Below are 19,085 nucleotides of genomic sequence, written 5' to 3' on the forward strand. Positions count from 1 at the left end.
TAGGGCCGTCACGGTACACCGGTTTCTGGATTTTCTGAAAATACCCCGAACATTTCACCATCCAGATCTTGCCAAAGGTTTCTGCAGTCTCCACCTCATGTATGCTAGATACGGTCACGAGGGCGGATTCAATAAGCCGGATTTCAAACTGTGTAGTAAAGGCAACCGACAGAAGTGGGACGAACACAGGTTGTTAGCTTTTATGATGGCCTTCTTGGGTCTTATAGTGTTCCCAAGGAAGGACGGAAACATCGATCTAAAAATAACTGGGGTCGTCAGTACTTTGCTTACCCAAGATAAAAGTACTCTAGCGCCTATGATTATGGCTGACATTTTCCGGGCTCTCACTGCTTGTCGAGCCAGGGGCGACTTTTTCGAAGGATGTAACCTACTGTTGCAAATATGGATGACCGATCATTTATGTCACCGCTCCCCGCTCTTGGGTTACGGTTCGCCCCAAAAAACTTGTATTGGAGAATTCTACACTAGAATCAAAGGTTTCAATCTACCTGAGGGCGTCACATCATGGACCTCATTTTTCTGAACTCTCACTGCTAGCCAAATCCAGTGGACGCTCGGATGGTCGCCTATTGAGGAAATCATATATATGCCGGCAACAAGGCCCCACTTTCTGTTGGTGGGACTTAAAAGCATCCAACCCTACGCACCATATCGGGTTTTGAGGCAACTTGGGAGATATCAAGTGGTGCCGAAAGATGAAGATCTGAGTACCCAAGTGATTGAAATCAGTCCAGACGGTCGTTTCCCCGAAGAAGAAGTTCGCCAAATCTGGAGTGAGTGCCAACATCTGACAGCAAGCACTTGTGTGATGGATATAGCAAAAGGGGAAGTTGCCCCAGGGTATCACGCTTGGTTCAGAGGCGACCTGTCTTGCGAAAGACCAGCTAAGAGACCGCATCTCAAAGATTTTGTAGAATCGTCCCAAGGGCAATGGAACTGGTTAGCAAAAGAAAAGGGGTATCGGGCAGAGATCGGTGATTTGAAGCTACAAATTGACAGTCTGAAATTCAATAACAGCATACAAATCACGGCGGATCGAAGCGAAAAGAATAAATTGGTCCAAGAGAATGAAGAACTTAAGGCCCAAATCCAAAAATTGAGATTGTCTCTTGATGAACAGCCAGAAGTCGATCAGACCAGTAGTTGATTAAGGGTTTAAAAAGAGAAGTCACGGAATGGCGAGATGGTTTAGAAGAATCGGGAAAGATTATGGCAAAGCTCAAGGCACAGTGGGGAATAAGAGTAGAGAAGCATCGCCGATACTTGAACCAATTGAAACGCGACCACGAGAAAACTGTTGCCAAAATGAAGAGAGAGATGGCTATACTTGAGATCAAAGCAGCTAGTCAGGCCAAGGATTTCCAAATTGAGAGCAGATACTGGTACGACTTGTTAGCCCAAATGAAGTTAGAAGTACGGCGACTGAAGAATCAGCATATACAGGATTCTCAGGTATTCAAGATGTGTAGCGATCAGATAAAACGCCTACTCATAGAGAAGAAGCAAACCAGAGATAGGATCAAGGCCATTGCCCATGCCATCACCAGACGATGTCTACGATGTGAGGACATGACCAGTGCTACTGTCCTCTCGGCAGTGATGGGTTATGTCAAACAGACCATGTATGAGCTGGAGCAGCTTGAGAGGGATCTCACACCTAGGACCGCGGCGAGGCCGAATGATGCCCCGCGGGCACCAATTTTCAAAACCATAATGTACTCATAAGTCGAGTCTATATCTTAGCATCTTCTGCCTGTTTTCCCATCAGTTTGTTTTAGTCTACGTTGAGTCTAGGTTTATTTTCAAGGTTTGCTCTTTCTTTTGCAAAATGTAGTTTGTAATAGACCGTTTCAACAATAAAAGGCGTGTTCCTTTTACGCTCATTTGTGTTTTTGAACTACATAATGATCTAATTCACGTGGCATCGTGATACGTAGGCAATCCTCATCGGATCCGGTCGCGGTTTAACCAAAGAGAAAAATTGAAAAAGGGGGGGGGGAAATAATAAAAAGCCTAAAAGAATGTCGGAATGACACATGCTTTCGTCGCAAACATGTAGGAATCCATTTAATTGTATAGGTGCATCATGCCCCAACGTGAGATTGCTTATCTGTTATTTGATTCGAATTAACTGTTCGTTTGTCACTGAGTTTCTTCCAGGTTTTGGAAAAGGTGGTTGGTTTGGTAAAAGTCTGGCCTCGCACCCGTATTTCACGAGATCGAAAGGGAGTGTTCAATTACCTATTGTTAAGACAGGAGGCAGTGCTCACACTTACTTCACAAGGTCAAAAGACAGTGTAGAAATGTCTTCAGAGATTCCGTTGCCAACAATCCCTGTTTCCGAGGAAAGTTCTATCTCGGCCGTCCCCACGCCCGAATCCGCAACTGCGGAGGATAATAGAATCTTGCGGCTTCGCATGCTCGAAATGCTTGATGACTGGAATAATGGAAAAGAACCACCAAGCATCATCCCTGGATTCCCTGAGTTATTCTCCAGGACAAGTGGGACTTCTAATGTCCCCATAAGTTATCCTGCTACCCCATTCGGATTCCCAACCATTTTAGCCTTCTCTGCGGGATCGCCCTCTGAGTCTCATCCTCGAGTGTCAACGACGGATGTAAACACCAATATCTTTACTACACCACCTTGCCCGATCACGGCACAACCTGCTGCATACAAGCCGACTTTTGACTCGTCCTCGTTTACATTCCAAGCCCCATCTTTCTCGATGGAACCAACTAGGTTCGCTACCAGCACTAATCCTCCACAGCCTCAGTGCGAGCTTGCACCTGGGCAGGATCAGAACCCCAGAATTGCGGAACAAAATGAGATGGCCAAAAGAATGAGAAGCCTTGAACAGAGTTTGAAGAATATGCAAGGTTTGAGCGGACAGAAAAGCGTCTCTTACGCCGACCTATGCATGTTCCCTCACGTACACCTACCAGTGGGTTTCAAGACCCCAAAGTTTGAGAAGTACGACGGGCACGGTGACCCCATTGCTCACCTAAAGAAATATTGCAACCAATTAAGGGGAGCCGGCGGAAAAGAGGAATTGCTAATGGCATATTTCGGGGAAAGTCTGGTAGGAATAGCCTCGGAATGGTACATGGACCAGGACATGTCCCGATGGCATGTCTGGGATGATCTCGCTAGAGATTTTGTGAGACAATTCCAGTATAACATCGACATCGCACCAGACCGAAATTCTCTGTCGAACTTGAAAAAGAAACCTTCAGAAAGCTTCAGAGAGTATGCTATTAAGTGGCGCGAGCAGGCGTCGAGGGTGAAGCCTCCCATGGATGAAGTGGAAATGGTCACTACCTTTCTCCAGGCTCAAGAGTCTGACTATTTCCAAAACATGATGTCAGCCATGGGAAAGCCGTTTGCAGAAGCAATTAAGATTGGAGAGATGGTGGAGAATGGTCTGAAAACAGGTAGGATTTTGAGTCAAGCAGCCATAAGGGCGACCTCCCAAGCCGTCCAAAGCGGGTCCGGAGGAATGGCAAGAGGGAAGAAAAAGGAAGAAACGGCCATGGCAGCCTCAGGAACAAGGGAATATCGTAATCCCCGACCCCGTTTTACGGAAAGAACCCCACAACACTACTACCCCCACTCAAATCTGGCATATGCTCATCAACCCTATATGGTCATGAATGCCCAGCCTTATGTCCATCCGCCACAACAAGCCAACCGAGGCCAAGCTCCACCTCCCAGAAATCAGCCTCCTTACCGCAACCACTATAATCCACAACGTCCGCAGAATAACTTCCGCCCTCAGGAGCCGCCTAGAAGGCGGACTTTCACGCCCATCGGTGAACCATACTCTACTTTGTTCCCGAACCTAGTCCAGTTGGGCTTCCTGCAACCAGTCCCTCAAACAAGGCAAAACCCGACGTCACCTTCTTACAAAGATGGAGTCAGATGCGCCTATCATTCAGGGGCCGAGGGGCACGATACAAATGATTGCTGGTCGTTGAAATGAATGGTCGAGAATTTGATAGAGCAAGGGAAAATAGTGCTAAGGGACGAGGAGGTCCCAAATGTGACTAACAATCCATTACCTGCTCATAATAACGGGCCGCTGATCGGGATGATTTGTGAAGACAAAGAATTTGACCCTGCTTTGAAAGCTATAATCGCCATTGTCGATGCAGAGAAAAAGCCTGAAACAGCCCAGAAACCAGAAAAAAGGGAAAAGGCCAATACTGCAAAGCGCGAGCCCGAAAAAAAGGTGGAGAAGAAAGCGGTACCAGTAAAGGATGGAGTTCTTTACATCCCACGAGGTCGAGCAGAGAAGCCGCAGAACTTCGAGGTCAAAAAGGCAAAACCTATGTACGTACCAAAAGGGGCCTATGTGGTCCGGGGGACGATTCAACCACCTCGGCTGAATAAGCCAGTGGTTATCGGATGCGTGGCACAAAAGCCGATGACAAACCCATCCACAGTACCGTGGAACTATCAGAGGACGTTGGTAACATACAAAGGTAAAGAAGTCACGGGGGAACTTCCAGAAAGTACTCTCATTGGAAGGTATTCAAACACCCAAGAGCTGAACAACGCCACACGGAGACGCTTCCCACCAAAGAAGCCTATAAGCGTTGAAGAAGCAGAAGTTTTCTTCCAACAAATGAAAATTCCAGACTACGAAGTGGTAGACCAACTACGCCAATGCCCCGAGCAAATGTCCATGCTATCGTTATTGATGAGGTCGGCCGAGCACCAAAAGATCTTGCTCAAGACTTTGAATGAAGCATACGTACCAGTTGAAACCTCAGTTGAACAACTGGAACGGATGACGGAGAGGTTCTTTGCCATTAACCAGATCTCTTTCAGCAAAAATGACTTACCTCCAGAGGGAGCAACTCACAATAAAGCCCTGCATCTAACAGTTAAATGCGAAGACTACTATGTCAAGAGGGTGATGTTGGACGGAGGTTCAGGTGTCGACATTTGCCTGCTCTCCACGCTACAAAGAATGGAAATTGGGACCGGAAGAATCCGACCCAATAATGTCTGCGTAAGGGCTTTCGACGGCATCAAGAGAGATACCATGGGGGAAATAGACCTGTTGTTGGTCATAGGACCAGTCGAGTTTGAAGTAACCTTCCAGGTGCTCGACATGGATACATCCTACAATTTTCTCCTCGGCAGACCTTGGATCCATGCGGCAGGAGCTGTGCCTTCCACTCTTCACCAGATGGTGAAGTTTGAGTACGAAGACCAAGAGATCGTGGTCCATGGAGAAGACGAGCATGCTATTTATCGGGACCCATCCATCCCATATCTTGAACCAAGAGAAGGGAGTGAACATACGGTCTATCAAGCTTTCGAGATTGTACTAGCAGAGCAGCATGAAGAGGGAATACCTTGCCCCCAGCCTTTCTTGTCTAACGCCTCGATTATGGTGGCCAAAGAGATGATCCGGCACGGATTTAGGCCAGGGAAAGGGCTTGGACGAACCCTGCAGGGAATAACAGAACCCATCACCTTGCCGACCACCAAGAAACCTTTTGGACTAGGTTTCAAACCCACTCTAGGAGATGAAAAGTGGGCAAAGAAAAGGAAAAATGAGGGTTGGAAATTACCTCGACCATTGCCGGATTTATATGAAACTTTCATAAGGCCAAGGTACACCGAAGAAGAAGACGATAAGGTCTTCACGGCTGAGGAAATCGAGGAGATATGTGGGGCAATGAGAGAAATGCTCTACGAGACTCACATGGTTCAACCAGGTGAAGGCACAAGCGCTGTTGAGATACTGTACGTGGGGCCGAACGCCAAACTTCGAAACTGGGAGGCCACGCCATTCCCGACTAGACGGAAGTCCGGGTAGACCTGTCCTGCCACCTTTCCTATGTCACAAGTTATCTCCAGGACATAACTTGGACGTTTTCTTCCTTTAAATTGTTGTTTTGAATTCCTAAGTTGTAAACATTGTTGTCTTCCAACTTCCCAAAGAAAATGAAAAAAAATCATTATTGCTTTCCCATTTTTTCTTTTGTTCTGATTTTTTGTTATTTTTCCTTTTATCTTTCCTTTCAGTTATAATAATGCGGCTTTAAATATGACATGCTTGCGGACTTCACGCCCAGATCACAACGAGCTATTTAACTGTGAATTAATGAACCCAGAACCAGAATATGATGAAGAAGAAGCTTTTAGGGAAATAAACCGAGAGTTGGAACATTTTGAGAATAAACCTAAGCCAAATCTGAATGACACCGAACCGGTTAATTTAGGAACTCCTGAAGAAATCCGGGAGACCAAAATAAGCATTCACACGGACAAGAAAACGCGAGAGGCGATAATTCAACTTCTTTTTGAATTTAAAGACGTGTTTGCTTGGTCATACGATGACATGCCGGGATTAGGTGTTGATCTAGTGGTTCATAAATTGCTAATTCATCCTGATTGTCCTCCAGTTCAACAAAAGCAACGAAAGTTCAAAACTGAGGTCAGTGACAAGATTAAAGAGGAGATCACCAAACAACTGAAAACGGGAGTGATTCGGGTAGTCCAGTATACAACATGGTTGGCAAATGTGGTTCCAGTACCGAAAAAGGACGGGAAAACTCGGGTATGTGTAGATTACCGAGATTTGAATAGAGCAAGTCCCAAAGATAATTTCCCACTGCCCAACATCCACATCCTCGTTGATAATTGCGCCAAACACGAGATACAGTCTTTCGTAGATTGTTACGCTGGGTATCATCAGGTATTGATGGATGAAGAGGACGCCGAGAAAACTGCCTTCACCACGCCTTGGGGCACCTACTGTTATCGGGTCATGCCATTTGGTTTGAAGAATGCTGGGGCTACTTACATGAGGGCCATGACTGCCATTTTTCATGACATGATGCATCAGGAAATAGAGGTGTACGTGGACGACGTGATAGTCAAGTCCAGGACGCAGGATAATCACATCCAAGACTTGAGGAAGTTCTTCGAGAGACTGAGGAAGTATGACTTGAAGCTGAACCCAGCCAAATGTGTTTTCGGAGTTCCATCGGGCAAGCTTTTGGGCTTTATAGTGAGCAGGAGAGGTATCGAATTAGATCCAACAAAGATAAAATCTATCAGGGATCTACCTCCCCCAAGAACGAAGAAAGACGTGATGAGTCTGTTGGACAGATTAAACTATATCAGTCGATTTATTGCCCGGCTGACAAGCACGTGTGAGCCCATATTCAAGCTGTTAAGGAAAGATGCGGCGATCAAATGGACGGCTGAGTGTCAAGAAGCCTTTGATAAAGTCAAAGAATATCTTTCGAATCCCCCAGTTTTGGTCCCTCCAGAGCCAGGGAGACCGCTGTTCTTGTATCTGACAGTCTTGGAAAACTCTTTCGGTTGCGTCCTCGGGCAACATGACATAACCGGAAAGAAAGAACAAGCGATCTACTACTTGAGCAAGAAATTCACCGGCTACGAGGCCAAGTATACTCTGTTGGAAAGAACGTGTTGCGCTTTGACATGGGTTGCTCAAAAACTAAGACATTATCTTCAAGCTCACACTACCTTCCTCATAAGCAAGTTGGATCCTTTGAAGTATATATTTCAGAGACCAATGCCTACTGGAAGACTGGCTAAGTGGCAAATCTTGCTTATTGAATTCGACATAGTCTATGTTACTTGCACGACAATGAAAGCCCAGGCGCTAGCAGATCACTTGGCCTAAAATCCGGTCGATGAGGAATACCAGCCATTGAGTACCTACTTTCCAGATGAAGAAGTAAACACCGTAGAAGTGGTCTCGGAGGACGCTCATGTTTGGAAGATGTTCTTTGATGGAGCCGTGAATGCCAAAGGTGTAGGGATCGGGGCAATTTTGATTTCGCCTTCTGGTCAGCATTATCCCGCCACAGCTAGACTGCGTTTCTTTTGCACAAACAATACGGCTGAGTATGAAGCCTGCATTATGGGCATGCATATGGCGATCGATCAGGATGTCGAAGACTTACTGATTATGGGAGATTCTGACCTGATTATCCGGCAAGCCCAAGGTGAATGGGAAACTCGGGATGTCAAACTTATCCCTTACCGACAGCACGTGGAGGACCTCGGCAAGCGTTTTAAATCAATAGAGTTCAGGTATATCCCGAGGTGTCACAATGAACTGGCGGATGCACTTGCTACTCTGGCTTCAATGCTACCCTACCCGGGCAACGCCCACGTCGATCCTTTGGAAATCCAAATCAAGGAAAGACACGGTTACTGCAACGTAATCGAGGCGGGATCAAATACGCAGCCTTGGTACCATGACATCAAGAGGTTCCTGAAGACGCAAGAATACCCCGAGCATGCTACTGGAGATCAAAAGAGAACCATTAGGCGGCATGCAAGTGATTTCTTTCTGAGCGGTGAATTGTTGTACAAGAGGACCCCGGACCTCAACCTACTAAGATGTGTCGACGCCGAGGAGGCGAGAAAGATCATGCACGAAGTACACGCAGGTGTGTGCGGACCTCACATGAACGGGTATGTCTTAGCAAAGAAAATCCTTCGAGCAGGTTATTACTGGATGACCATGGAAAAGGACTGCTTTAGCTTCGTTCGGAAGTGTCATCAGTGTCAGGTGCACGGTGATTTGATTCATGCACCTCCCACGGAAATTGCATCCCATGTCTGCACCTTGGCCATTTGTTGCATGGGGCATGGACGTCATTGGACCAATCGAGCCAAAGGCTTCAAATGGACACAGATTTATACTGGTTGCCATCGACTACTTCACAAAATGGGTAGAGGCTGTCACTCTCAAGTCGGTCACTAAAAAAGCTGTAGTGGATTTTGTACACTCAAATCTTATCTGTCGTTTCGGTATTCCTGCGACTATCATTACAGATAACGCAGCAAACTTGAACAGTCACTTGATGGGAGATGTATGCGAGCAATTCAAAATAACGCATAGGAATTCTACTCCTTATCGGCCAAAGGCCAATGGCGCTGTAGAAGCGGCAAACAAAAACATCAAGAAGATTTTGAGGAAAACGATCCAAAGTTCCCGACAGTGGCATGAGCAGTTACCATTTGCATTGTTGGGATATCGCACTACGGTACGCACGTCAGTAGGAGCAACTCCTTATCTTTTGGTTTATGGGACCGAGGCTGTGATACCAGCAGAAGTAGAAATCCCTTCGCTTCGAACCATTGTTGAAGCAGAAATCGAGGACAGCGAATGGGTTAAGACTCGATTGGAGCAGTTGACTTTGATTGATGAAAAACGAATGGCCGCGGTTTGTCACGGACAGTTGTACCAACAAAGAATGGCCCGCGCTTACAACAAGAAAGTCCGACCCAGGAATTTCGAAGTAGGTCAGCTGGTACTGAGGCGTATTCTGCCATATCACCAGGAAGCAAAAGGGAAATTTGCTCCAAATTGGAAAGGCCCATACATCATCAGGAAGATATTGCCGAGAGGAGCATTGTACCTAGGTGACATTGAAGGAAATGATCCCGAAACAGCAGTAAATGCAGACGCAGTCAAAAGATACTATGTCTGAGTGACGTCCCAGCGGTCCTGACACATTTGAAATGCTGAAGGTTTTGTTCCCACTATCAACTCTCTCTACAGGCTTTTGAGCCGATTACAAAAAAAAAAAAACAAACAAACAAAACAAAACATTGATTCGAGGCCTGAACTACGTTTGACTTGATTTCGAAAGGATACGTAGGCAGCCTCTCCCTAAGGGTTCAGTCACACCAATAATAAAATCCCATTTACCCTGAAATTGAAGCCGGGGCAAGTCAAACGGTTTAAAAGTCGTAGTATCATCTACCTCTCTTTACCAAGCACAACCCTTCAGATCAATTACCGAAGGTAGCGGGAAACAAGAAGCGTCACGAATGGAGACCGGCACACTCTGAATTGAGAGAAATAAAATGAGAGAGTCTCGACGGTGAAAACCTACGGGCACCGCGAGGCGACGGGAGTAGAGAAACCAAAATGAGAGAGCTTGTTTAGTAAAAAACTCGCAAAGAGTGCTATCAAGCGACGACAGGAAGAGAAATGAGAGAGGTCGACTGGCGAAAACCCGCAAAGGGCGTTGTTGGCCGAAAGGATGACTCCACCTCAAGAGATTTTGACATGTCCCACCATTTTGAAAACGCAGATCCATTTTGGTTCAGGGGGAAATGCAAGTTCATTGAAGGTCAGGCGTCCAGTCCAAAGAGCATGTCATGTCCATTTAAAGTGAGCATTGTTTTCCTCATATAAGTCTTTCTCGTCCCGAAAGGGACACTCCTTTTCTGAAATTTGCTTTCTCCTTTGTTTGTTTTTCTTCGAATCCCTTTCATTTTTAACCCTGACAAATCCTGGCGAGTCTGTTTTCCAACAAATCCCCATAGGGCTTCCCTTTGTACAAATCCGCACAAAGAATCCACTTTGTAAATATTCCCCAAAGAGTCCGCCCTAGCGAAATCCCACAGATTTTCCCTTTTGTACGGATCCCCACAGGGTCTCCCCTTGTTAAAAAAAAAGAAAAAAAAAGAGAGGGGGATTTCCCCAACAAATCCCCAGCAAGTCCCTTTGTAAAATTCCCCAGCGAGTTTACCCCAACAAATCCTGGAAAATCCGCTTTGCAACAAACCCTCAACAGACCCCTCGTACAAATTCCCACAGAATCTCCCCAATAAGATCCCCAATTGAAATCCCCAAGCAAAACCGGGTGGAAAAACCATAGCCTTACAACGCAAATCATCCCAGAATCAGGAAAAACAAGCCTGAGCGGCCAAAAGGGTTTCGCCGTTTGAATCCAATCAATGACAGGACTCCTCAACAGGAATAAGGACGCGACGAGGCAACTAGAACAATCAAGGTCACTGAACCAACCGTCATTTCCGAACTAACAATTGTTCTTTGTTTGAGAAGTTGAAACAGGCATAATCCAAAACAACCGTGCAAGAGGCAGGTGTCACCCAAAGAAGAAAGTACGTGGGTACAAGAAACAGTTTGGCAATAAGGAATTCACTCGAAAGGTAAGTCTCCACGAGATTCCCTTTTATCTTCTACTAAAACAAGAAAATTCAAAAAAGAGGTCAATTAATATCCTCGAACTTTGTCCCCAGCCAGTCAGCATTAAGGTTTTAAACCCTAAACTGAACTTTTTCCATGTAGTCAGCATTAGGGTTTTAAACTCTAAACTGAACTCTTTTCCATTCAGTCAGCATTAGGGTTTTAAACCCTAAACTGAACTTTTCCCTTTAGTCAGCATTAGGGTTTTAAACCCTAAACTGAACCTTTTCCCTTTAGTCAGCATTAGGGTTTTAAACCCTAAACTGAACTCTTTCCTTTAGTCAACATTAGGGTTTTAAACCCTAAACTGAACTTTATCCATTTAGTCAGCATTAGGGTTTTAAACCCTAAACTGAACTCTTTCCTTTAGTCAGCATTAGGGTATTAAACCCTAAACTGAACTCTTTCTTTTAGTCAGCATTAGGGTTTTAAACCCTAAACGGAACTTTTTCCATTCAGTCAGCATTAGGGTTTTAAACCCTAAACTGAACTTTTCCCTTTAATCAGGATTAGGGTTTTAAACCCTAAACTGAACTTTTTCCCTTTAGTCAGCATTAGGGTTTTAAACCCTAAACTGAACTTTTTCCATGTAGTCAGCATTAGGGTTTTAAACTCTAAACTGAACTCTTTTCCCTTTAGTCAGCATTAGGGTTTTAAACCCTAAACTGAACTCTTTCCTTTAGTCAGCATTAGGGTTTTAAATCCTAAACTGAACTTTTTCCATTCAGTCAGCATTAGGGTTTTAAACCCTAAACTGAACTCTTTCCTTTAGTCAGCATTAGGGTTTTAAACCCTAAACTGAACTTTTTCCATTCAGTCAGCATTAGGGTTTTAAACCCTAAACTGAACTCTTTCCTTTAGTCAGCATTAGGGTTTTAAACCCTAAACTGAACTCTTTCTTTTAGTCAGCATTAGGGTTTTAAACCCTAAACTGAACTTTTTCCCTTTAGTCAGCATTAGGGTTTTAAACCCTAAACTGAACTTTTCCCTTTAATCAGGATTAGGGTTTTAAACCCTAAACTGAACTTTTTCCCTTTAGTCAGCATTAGGGTTTTAAACCCTAAACTGAACTCTTTCCTTTAGTCAGCATTAGAGTTTTAAACCCTAAACTGAACTTTTTCCATTCAGTCAGCATTAGGGTTTTAAACCCTAAACTGAACTCTTTCCTTTAGTCAGCATTAGGGTTTTAAACCCTAAACTGAACTTTTTCCATTCAGTCAGCATTAGGGTTTTAAACCCTAAACTGAACTTTTTCCCTTTAGTCAGCATTAGGGTTTTAAACCCTAAACTGAACTCTTTCCTTTAGTCAGCATTAGGGTTTTAAACCCTAAACTGAACTTTTTCCATTCAGTCAGCATTAGGGTTTTAAACCCTAAACTGAACTTTTCCCTTTAATCAGGATTAGGGTTTTAAACCCTAAACTGAACTTTTTCCCTTTAGTCAGCATTAGGGTTTTAAACCCTAAACTGAACTCTTTCTTTTAGTCAGCATTAGGGTTTTAAACCCTAAACTGAACTTTTTCCATTCAGTCAGCATTAGGGTTTTAAACCCTAAACTGAACTTTTTCCTTTAGTCAGCATTAGGGTTTTAAACCCTAAACTGAACTCTTTCCTTTAGTCAGCATTAGGGTTTTAAACCCTAAACTGAACTTTTTCCATTCAGTCAGCATTAGGGTTTTAAACCCTAAACTGAACTTTTTCCATTCAGTCAGCATTAGGGTTTTAAACCCTAAACTGAACTCTTTCCTTTAGTCAGCATTAGGGTTTTAAACCCTAAACTGAACTTTTTCCATTCAGTCAGCATTAGGGTTTTAAACCCTAAACTGAACTCTTTCCTTTAGTCAGCATTAGGGTTTTAAACCCTAAACTGAACTTTTTCCATTCAGTCAGCATTAGGGTTTTAAACCCTAAACTGAACTTTTTCCATTCAGTCAGCATTAGGGTTTTAAACCCTAAACTGAACTTTTTCATCCAGTCAATATTAGGGTTTTAAACCCTAAACTGAACTTTTCCTTTAGCCAACATTTGGGTTTTAAACCCTGAACTGAACTTTTCTAGTTAGTCAGCATTAGGGTTTTAAACCCTAAACTGAACTTTTTCCATTTAGTTAGCATTAGGGTTTTAAACCCTAAACACAACTTTTTCCATTCAGTCAGCATTAGGGTTTTAAACCCTAAACTGAACTCTTCCCTTTAGTCAGCATTAGGGTTTTAAACCCTAAACTGAACTCTTTCCTTTAGTCAGCATTAGGGTTTTAAACCCTAAACTGAACTTTTTCCATTTAGTCAGCATTAGGGTTTAAACCCTAAACACAACTTTTTCCATTCAGTCAGCATTAGGGTTTTAAACCCTAAACTGAACTTTTTCCATTTAGTTAGCATTAGGGTTTTAAACCCTAAACTGAACTTTTCTCTTTAGTCAGCATTAGGGGTTTAAACCCTAAACTGAACTCTTTCCATTCAGTCAGTGTAAGCACGTGATTTTTGCCCAAAATGAGAATTACTCCCAAAAAATCCAAAAAATAAAATAATTTTTCTTTGGTGTGCAATTTTGTGATATTTTGAATAAGTATTTGTATTTGTCTGTGCGTGTTTATTTGCTAAATTAATAAAAAAAATACAAAAATATGTCACATTTTGCATATAAGATTTAATTCTACAATTGTTAGTAATTAAATTTGTTTTACAAAAATTAAAAAATTACAAAAATAGGCATCGTTTGCATTTTTAGCATTTAATGTCCGAATATACAATTTTATGCTTAATTAATACTTAATTGTGCGTTAATTGTTACTGGGAGTTAATTTGCACTTTTATAACTTAATTTAGTTCTTAATAATGGTTTAAGTATTTTTATAATTTAGTTTTAGAAAAATAAAAGAAGAAAAGAAAGCGAAAATATAAAGAAAGTCGGAATTGAGCCTCTTCTTCAATTTCAAGCCACAGGCCCAAAAAATGGCCCAATCTTCTCCACGACCCAGTCCACTTCAGACCGGGTCGACCCGGTCCGCCCCATTAACCCATTAACCCATTAACCCAAGACCCACTCTTCATTTTTATCCTAACACAACAAAACACAAACAAAAAAAAACCCTAAAAACCTAAACTAGCCTACCCGCCCCCTCCATCTTCATCTTCCCCAAACTCTCAAAAAACCCAACGTCCATGGCTGCTTCCCTCACCAAGATTCATCACCCTCCACCTCCAATCTCCTCATCGACGCACACACACACAGCTGCGTCAACACCTTCACACAAGCACATCTTCCCCGTCATCCACTTCATCGTCCCCGTTCGAGCTTTTGCCATGTCCAACCATGGCTGAGCTTCGATGCTCTCACATGGTAGCTGTCACTGTTTCGACACCACCCAAACTAGTCCGGCAGTCCACACGCGTGTACAGTTTCTGCGTCACCTCCGAGCTACTGCTGTCCGCCATGGCTGCTCCCCGTCGTCGACCTCATGGCTGCTCCTGTTCTGCCTCGCTTCATCTTCCTCCGAGCTGCTACTTCTGCTTCACTCCATCTCCTTCACGTAACCAAACGAACCCCAGCTGCTTTGTTCCTGCACTTCTGCTGCGACAACTGCTGCTGCTGCTTCGGCGCGGCTTCAGTTGGCTTCGTAGGTTCGTGTTCGTCGCCGTTTGGTCGAGCTTTGGCCGAGGTTCGTCGAGTCAGTCCATACATATTTCATGTCGATCCGGTTAGTGGATTTTTGAGTTTTATTTTGTCCGCATTTTTGTTTTGATATTTTCGAATCTAAAATCGGCAAATGTTTGTTTTGTTTATCGTTTGAATTAATTTTTAGTTCATGTTCATGTGTTGTTTGTTAGATTAATTTTTCAGATTTCAAATGAAGGATTAATTAGTTATTTTTCATGTTTTTTTCATGTTTGTATTGTTGTTTAAGTGAATATTTGTTAGTTTAATATTTGTTAGATTTAAATTGAAATTTAATTAATTGTTTCTTCAATTTGTTTCATGTATTTGATGTATTTTCCGGAAATTGTTAATATTGTTAAGTTCAAGTTTAAATTCATAATTGTTTCTTCTTAGTTTTTGTTTTGTCATTTGCCTAAAAGAATTTAGTTGTAATAAGGAAAGTATGTTGGTTTTAGTCATTTGAATCCGTCGTTTTTATTTTTAGATTTAATTCATGTTCATATTATGTTTGTTTGATTTTGAATCCGAAATGTGTATAGTTTGATTCCTTGATTACCATTTGTGATTATTTCTTGAATTGGTCTCATAATATTGTTTAAAGTTTAATATAAGAATTGTTTGTTGTAATGTTGTTAGAATGGATTTTAAGTTCAATATGATTGAATTTAGAAATCTAAATATACTTGTTTGTTGTAGTTGTTGAATCCGAAAATAGGATTGTTTGTTGCTAAAATATTGTTCAATCAAATTTTAGTTGTTCTTTGTTGTTCAATTTGTGTTCATGTGATTTGTTGTTGAAATGTTGTTAAAATCGTGTTCATGTGATATTGTTGTTATGATGTTCATCCGTGTTCATATTGTTGTTTGAACATTGTTAGAAATTGATCATATTGTCTATATTTTGGTTAAGTTTGATTAATTGATGTGTTATAGCTGATGGGTAGTTTGGTAAATTTGTAATACGTTCAGGGGTAGTTTGGTAATTTCAGTAAGGTCGGAAGGGGTAGTTTAGGAATTGTACATTTTGTAATTGTTTATTTGAAGCATGGGGGACAAAATGAAATGGGGTGGGTTGTGATATGATTATTTAATATAAAGGGGGGACAAGATTTAATTTAAAGGGGAATCTTGCATTATTTTAAATGAAGCATGGGGGACAAAATGAAATGGGGTGGTGTGATATGTTTATTTAATGTAATGGGGATGAGTGGAAAGATAATGGGTTGGGTAGAGAAAAAGTATGGATTTTAATTAATTGAAAGGTTTATGGGATGGGTTATTAAAGAGAAGTCTTGAAATCAGATAGAAGGGACACAGACAGAGAAAAAAGAGAGATTTGAAAAAAAAAAGAGCTGAACATTTATTCCGAAAAAATATTGAAACTCTCAAGAAAAGAAAAACATAAAAAGAAAAAAAAAAGTTGAAAATTAGAAGAGAAAGTAGTACACACCTGATAAATATTCTGGTATACAGGTGTAGAAATTAAGGGTTGAAGATTAACTAGCCTTTCAAAAATCTGGAAATTTCCCTTGGTTTCTGTCCGTTATTTTCGGCATTCCTGGATTTTATTTTGAATTTTTCAAATCTGTCACTGGGATTTTCGTTGACTGGTTATTGCTGGTTATTGTTGTTGTTGTTGTGTTACGTATTACGTTGCTGACTTTCTTCTTCTTATATTGACAATATTAGGTACACAACTGTAATTTTGGTATTTTGTAAGCTGAAATGAAGAATGGAGTGTTAAATTTTTAATTTCGTTTAATTTTTTTTTGTATTGTATTTAGGTTATTCATGTATTATTATTCTGTAAATCACTGTCATTTGGCATAACTAGGCATATTATAGCGACATTAAAAAACGCCTTAACCAGATTATTAGGAAATATATTTAAGCCTGATTATTAATTAAAACTGTTTAATAATAAAAATAGAAGAAATAACGTAAAAAATGGCGTTATTGAATCAGTTTGGCAAAAATTGACTAAGTTCCTTATTCATAAGGTTTTTCGTCAAATGGTAAGTTAATCGGAATCATGTAGTTAATTTCAGTTAAAACATGAATTAGTTTGCGAATCAAGTATTAGGACATGATGTGAATTAAAACAAAGTTAATTAAGGTTAAATTGTTTAAATTTTTTAGAAATATGGTTTAGTAATCAAGTTTATTTTTTCTTTCAATTTTCAGTATTTGTAAATAATTAGTTTCAACAAGCTTAAGTCTTACTAACAATTTGAATTTTAATCCAACTATGGGATAATTAGTTTTTTTTTTTTTTAAATTTTATTCCATGTTGTACTTATGGTTATAATTTTTATTACTTTCTGTTAATATTTGTTTTTCTCTTCTATTTAATATGTTATTTTCAAGAATGTAGATATTGATTTTATATTTGTAGACAAACTTAGTAATAATAAAAAGGTAGTCGTTAAAGGATATTCTTAAAATAAGGAAGGATTTCGCTAAAAATAAATAGATGTAAATAATACAAAAATTTACAAGATTCTCCAATCTCATTTATTTATTTAATTATTTTAAAAAAATTACTTAGAATTTGGGATGGATTGTTTAGTGAATTTCACTTCCTTCCCCAAAGATAATGACGCGCTAGACTCTTTAGGCGCGATTTGATTAATTTTACCTTCTTAAACTCGGATGCGCATTTCATGCGACCCAAATCTAAATCCTAAAACATTGAATAAAAATGTGTTCCGGATTGCGGGTGCATTTCATGTGACGTAATCCAAAGACATGTTTTAAACGATGTTCACAATTTTATTTATTTTTTTTAAAATAAAAATAATATTAATAATAAAGTGGTAAAAAGTTAAGATTGGCACATCGGTTCATAATTGTATTAAAATCAGATAAATAAGTTAAATATGACAATTGAGCGACCGTGCTAGAACCACAGAACTCGGGAATGCCTAACACCTTCCCCCGGGTTAACAGAATTCCTTATCCGGATTTCTGGTACGCAGACTGTAACATGGAGTCATTCTTTTCCTCGATTCGGGATTAAAATTGGTGACTTGGGACACCCTAAATCTCCCAAGTGGCGACTCTGAAATAAATAAACCAATCCCGTTTCGATTGTCCTTTAATTGGAAAAACTCCCTTGCACCCTCGCGGGTGCGGAAAAAGGAGGTGTGACAGTCAGCATTAGGGTTTTAAACCCTAAACTGAACTCTTTCCTTTAGTCAGCATTAGGGTTTTAAACCATAAACTGAACTCTTTCCTTTAGTCAACATTAGGGTTTTAAACCCTAAACTGAACTTTTTCCATTTAGTCAGCAATAGGGTTTTAAACCCTAAACAGAACTTTTTCCATTCAGTCAGCATTAGGGTTTTAAACCCTAAACTGAACTCTTCCCTTTAGTCAGCATTAGGGTTTTAAACCCTAAACTGAACTCTTTCCTTTAGTCAGCATTAGGGTTTTAAACCCTAAACTGAACTTTTTCCATTTAGTCAGCACTAGGGTTTTAAACCCTAAACTGAACTTTTTTCATTTAGTCAGCATTAGAGTTTTAAACCCTAAACACAACTTTTTCCATTCAGTAAGCATTAGGGTTTTAAACCCTAAACTGAACTTTTTCCATTCAGTCAACATTAGGGTTTTAAACCCTAAACTGAACTCTTTCCTTTAGTCAGCATTAGGGTTTTAAACCCGAAACTCAACTTTTTCCATTCAGTCAGCATTAGGGTTTTAAACCCTAAACTGAACTCTTTCCTTTAGTCAGCATTAGGGTTTTAAACCCTAAACTGAACTTTTTCCATTTAGTCAGCATTAGGGTTTTAAACCCTAAACACAACTTTTTCCATTCAGTCAGCATTAGGGTTTTAAACCCTAAACTGAACTCTTTCCTTTAGTCAGCATTAGGGTTTTAAACCCTAAACTGAACTTTTTCCATTTAGTCAGCATTAGGGTTTTAAATCATAAACTGAACTCTTTCCATTCAGTCAGCATTAGGGTTTTAAACCCTAAACTGAACTCTTCCCTTTAGTCAACATTAGGGTTTTAAACCCTAAACTGAACTCTTTCCTTTAGTCAGCATTAGGGTTTTAAACCCTAAACTGAACTTTTTCCATTTAGTCAGCATTAGGGTTTTAAACCCTAAACACAACTTTTTCCATTCAGTCAGCATTAGGGTTTTAAACCCTAAACTGAACTCTTCCCTTTAGTCAGCATTAGGGTTTTAAACCCTAAACTGAACTCTTTCCTTTAGTCAACATTAGGGTTTTAAACCCTAAACTGAACTTTTTCCATTTAGTCAGCATTAGGGTTTTAAACCCTAAACTGAACTTTTTCCATTTAGTCAGCATTAGGGTTTTAAACCCTAAACTGAACTTTTTCCATTCAGTCAGCATTAGGGTTTTAAACCCTAAACTGAACTTTTTCC

The sequence above is a fragment of the Nicotiana sylvestris genome, chromosome 3 (assembly GCF_000393655.2).
Source record: "Nicotiana sylvestris chromosome 3, ASM39365v2, whole genome shotgun sequence".
Classification (NCBI taxonomy): domain Eukaryota; kingdom Viridiplantae; phylum Streptophyta; class Magnoliopsida; order Solanales; family Solanaceae; genus Nicotiana; species Nicotiana sylvestris.